Here is a 5,148-nt window from a genome sequence, read left to right as displayed (position 1 = left end):
CCAAGGTAGGGATCCACGTTTGAACTGAGTTTTGTGCACCTCCTAAGAGATGGCTGAAGACCCAGTTCTGACTGGAAAATTTTACCCCATCCCTCACCCCAAAATAGAGGAGGAGGAGAAGGAGACCCAATTTCCCTCTCGCTCAGAATCTTATCAATCAGCCAATCACCAACCAGCGATGTTTATTGAGTGTGTGAAGAGCATTGTACTAAGCAGTTGGTATAGTACAATACACCAGAGTTGGTAGACACATCCCCTGCTATCCACTCTGTGTCAGGAAAAGGACATCCAAGGAGATATCTTGGCTTGAATTTTGGCCAAGAAGTAGAGAGCTGGGTTATTCTGAAACCTCTAGTGGACTCTTCTGAATCACTGGTCTAGGGGAAATATGTGGTTAAGTTCTCCAATCCAAGCTCCCTCCCAGATGACCTGAACTTCCTGTCTCCCCTTGATCTGGTGATTCTAAAAAGGCAATTTTCATAAGATTCAGCTATTTCCAAGAGCACAGCTTCTCTGCTTGGTGGGATTTTAATCTCCATATCTGATTCTTGCACTTATTTTTTTTTAAGTCTACTGCTTAAATCCACTCCTGCCCCTTTAAACAGATCACTATTTTAATGCAAAAGTTCTGGCTCTGAGAGAAATTGCTTTCCAAATTTGGTGTCATTTATGATAACTGCTTATGCTTTCCTTCTTTGACAATTTTAGGGCATTGAGAAAAAAAGCGTTGAACATGTGAAAAGTAAAAATGGAAACACAAGCAGTCACAGTCAAATCTGGTGAATCTCACGCTTTAGGGGAGCCTTGCAGATAGGATAAAAATAAAATCTATGAGCTTGCAATCATTTATGAGCCCTCCTCAAAACTGTCAGACCAGAAGGACCCTGAATCAGATGGCAATGGGCATCAGTGCTGAAGAAAAGTAGCTTTTGTGGAAGCAGCATGGCATAGTGGATAGAGCACAGGTCTGGGCTTCAGAAGAAAATGGATTTTTATTCCGGCTCCCCCACTTGTCTGCTGTGTGACCTTAGGTAAGTCACTTTGCTTCTCTGAGCCTCAGTTACCTCATCTGAAAAAGGGGGATTGAGATCGTAAACCCCTCGTGGGGCAGGGACTACGTCCACCCCGATTTGCTTGTATCTATGCTTAGCACAGTGTCTGACACATAGTAAGCACTCAACAAATGCCGTAGTAATTATTAATAATGAGATTTTTTCCATGCCATACAAGATTTCCTACTCAAGTTCAATTTTCTTTTAATCTTCTATTCTGTAAATTTCTTGTGAGCAGGGATTGTTAGTACCTTTTCTTTTGTGTTGCACTCTCCCAAGTACTTAGTACAGTACTCTGCATCTAGTAACCATTCAGTAAATAACATCAATTGATTAAGCTCCTTATGGGGAGAGATTACATCTACTAGCTGTATTGTATTGTACTCTCTCTTTGTACAGTCCACACATGAGCTAAATCCATCAATCAGTCAATCAAACAATGGCTTTTTTTTATGGTATTTGTTTAGCACTTACTATGTGCCAAACACTGCACTATGTGTTGAGTTAGATCAATCAATCAATGGTATTTATTGAGCGCTTACTATTCATTCATTCATTCAATCATATTTATTGAGCGCTTACTATGTGCAGAGCACTAGACTAAGCACTTGGGAGAATACATTACAACAGAATTAGCAGATGTGCTCTCTGCCCTTAATGAAATTACAGTGTAGAAAACAACGATAACAATGTTGGTATTTGTTAAGAGCTTACGATGTGCCAAGCACTGTTCTAAGCGCCGGGGTAGATACAAGGTCATCAGGTTGTCCCACATGGGGCTCACAGTCTTAAACCCCATTTTACAGATGAGGTCACTGAGGCCCAGAGAAGTTAAGTGACGTGCCCAGAGTCACACAATTGACAAGTGTTGGAGCTGGGTTCTAATCCCAGGACCTCTGACTCCCAAGCCCGTGCTCTTTCCACTAAGCCATGCTGCTTCCTAGTGTGGCTGAGAAAATGCAAGTTAATGAGGCTGGACATAGTCCAAGTCTCATGTAGGACTCATAGTCTTAATTCCCTTTAAGCGATGAGGTAACTGAGGCACAGAAAAATTAAGTGACTTGCCCAAGGCCAGAGAGCAGACAATTTTTGGAGCCATGATTAGAAACCAGGTACTCTCACTCCCAGGCCTATGCTCTTTCCACTAGATCATCCTGCTTCTTGAGTGCTTACTATGTTCTGAGCATTATATTAAGCTTTTGGGAGAGTACAATCCAACAGAGTTTGTAGACAATTTCCCAATGAATACCACTGATTGATTGAGTCCTGCCAGGATGCACGCCTGGACTACATTTGGATGGAACAGTGGATAGAACACAAGCCTGGGAGTCAGAAGGTCAAGGGTTTGAATCCCGGCTTCACCACTTGTCTACTGTGTGACCTCGGGCAAGTCACTTAACTTTTCTGGGCCTCAGTTACCTCATCTGTAAAAGGGGGATTGAGACAGTGAGCCCCATGTGGGACTGGGACTGTGTCCAACCTCATTTGCTTGTATCCACCCCAGCACTTAGTACAGTGCCTGGCACAAAGTAAGTGCTTAACATATACCATAATAATTATTATTATTATTTGCAGATCTGTCAGTGAAATCATTGGCCTGAGATTGACCCACATTTCAGAAGCAGAGCTGGCATCCAACATGGAGTTTTGGATTCCTGGTCTGAGGGTGATTCCTTTTACAGATTACATTACTGCTCTCAATAAAACCAAATCTCAGTCACGGACAAGACAGATCAGGATGTTTCCTGGTCCAGTAATCAGATGGGCCCTTGCAAAAGGAAGCAAATATACAAAATCAACAACTGCTTTTCTTCTTCCCACAGATTTCTCCTTACTCCTTTCTCCTTCCTCAAATCAATTCATTCAATTAATTAATCATAATGTTTATCAAATGCTCACTGTATGGACTAAGGATTTGGGTGAGTGCAGTGAAGTTGGTAAACATAGTCTCTGCCCTCAAGAAGCTTACAGTCTTCTGGGGGAAACATACTCTAAATTTCCAGTTGTTGTTGTCTTATGCTGTCAAGTTGTGTCCTACCCATAGCAATGCCATGGACACATTGGTTCCCTGATGGAGTGAAGCTTTCTACAACCCCGGGTGACTCAGTGGAAAGAGCCAGGGCTTGGGAGTCAGAGGATGTGGGTTCTAATCCCAGCTCCGCCACTTGTTTTCTGTGTGACCTTATGCAAGTCACTTAACTTCTCTGTGCCTCAGTTACCTCATCTGTAAAATGGGGATTAAAAAAAGTGTGAGCCCCACGTGGGACAATCTAATTTCTCTGCATCTACCCCCAGCGCCTAGAACAGTGCTTGGCACATAGTAAGCACTTAACAAATGCCATAATTATTATTATTATCTCTTCCAGAATACCCCACCTCCATCAGTAATCATTCTGGTAGTGCATCCATAGAGTTTTCTTGGTAAAAAGACAGAAGCAGTTTACCATTGTCTCCTCTCGTGCAGTAAACCTGAGTTTCTGCCCTCGACTCTCTCCCATGCTGCTGCTGCCCAGCACAGGGGAGTTTTGACTTGTAGCAGATTGTCTTCCACTTGCTAGCCACTGCCTCAGCTAGAAATGGAATGGATATGCCTCTGCTTGACTCTCTCTCCCTTAGTCGAGACTGGTAAAGTATTGGAAACTCTCCAGGTGCGACCCTGAGAGGCCAAAATTTCCAGTAGGGTATAGCAATAGAGTACAAAAGTATGCACATAAATGCTATAGGTAGGGGAAGTGGAGGTGAATTTCTTATCCATTGCTTTGTGGGATTTTTGGTGTATCTGGCACTCTCATTTTAAATGAGAATAAGATCTCCCCACAGAAATAGAATTGTAAAGATACTAAGTGAAAAGTACTGGCATTGTTTAGATTGAGCAGTGTTGTTTGGACCAAAGAAACATAGCAAACGCAACCATACTTCTCTTCACAACGAGAAGAGGTTTATGTGGTTCCATTGTGTTTTCCAGAAGGCAGGACCAACTGGCACTGCTGGAGCTTTTAAATGGGAACTGAGAGGCTTGGAGGGAGTTCTGTTCCTGGCTTGGGGCCTCATCTGAAGAAACATGCTTCCAATCTCTCCCCTCTCCAATTCATGCTTCCTTCTGTTGCAGATCATTTTTCTTAAGCACTGTTCGGCACATGTCTCCCCACTCCTCAAAAACCTCCAATGACCATCCATCTCTCTCCTCATCAAGCAAAAACTCCTGACTGGTGGCTTAAAAGCACTCACTCAACTCTCTCCCTCCAACATTTTCCACTGCAACCCAGCCTGCATGCTCAGGTTGGCAACACTGTTTCATTCTCTACTCTTCTTCCACCAATCTCCTGCTCTCTCCAATCTCCCTTCTGCATGGAACTCCTTACCACTTCACATCTAATAAACCGTTCCTGTCTCCATCTTCAAAGATCTTCTGAAATTACACCTCCTTCAGGAGAGCTGCTCTGGTTAATCTCTCATTTCTCAACCCTACTGAATTCACATATATATGCATTTATATATATTCATAAATATATGCATTTCGTTGGGGACAGGGAATTTGTCTGCTAATTCTGCTGTGTTATACTCTCCCAAGCATTCAGTACAGTGCTCTGCACATAGTAAACACTCAACAAATACCACTGATATATGTGTATATATATATATATATACATATTTATAAGTATATATATACACATTTATATGTATATATACATGCTTATATATGTATATGGATTTTTATGTTCATATCTTTATACTCTATTGTTTCTTCCTATTTGTAATTTATTTTACTCTGTATTCCTCATCTAGATGGCAAGCTCCTTGAAGGCAGGGATCATGTCTCCTAATTCTGTGCTTTCCCAAGCTCTTAGTAGAGTGTTTGGCACCCAGTAGGGATTTATTATTAATAATAATTATCATTATTATGGTACATATAAAGTGCTTACCATGTGACAAACATTGTTCCAAGTGCGGGGTAGATACAAGTTAAGCAGTTTAGACACAGTCCCTGTCTCATACAGGGCTCACAGTCTTAATCCCCATTTTACAGATGAAATAACTGAGGCACAGAAAAGTTGTGACTTGCCCATGGTCACAAAGCAGGTGTGATGGAGCCGGA

General features: G+C 42.0%; 1 non-coding gene across 1 annotated transcript; it reads right to left on the bottom strand.

Moving 5' to 3' along the window:
* Nucleotides 1-3,580: 3,580 nt before the first annotated feature.
* Nucleotides 3,581-3,718, bottom strand: LOC114809611. Its single transcript, XR_003757387.1, has one exon. It is a non-coding gene; the product is annotated as a small nucleolar RNA SNORA7 (small nucleolar RNA).
* Between the last annotated feature and the right edge of the window lie 1,430 nt (nt 3,719-5,148).

The sequence above is a fragment of the Ornithorhynchus anatinus genome, chromosome 2, assembly GCF_004115215.2.
Source record: "Ornithorhynchus anatinus isolate Pmale09 chromosome 2, mOrnAna1.pri.v4, whole genome shotgun sequence".
NCBI lineage: Eukaryota > Metazoa > Chordata > Mammalia > Monotremata > Ornithorhynchidae > Ornithorhynchus > Ornithorhynchus anatinus.
The sequence above is the reverse complement of the archived record's forward strand: the minus strand, read 5'-3'. Positions and strand labels throughout refer to the sequence as shown.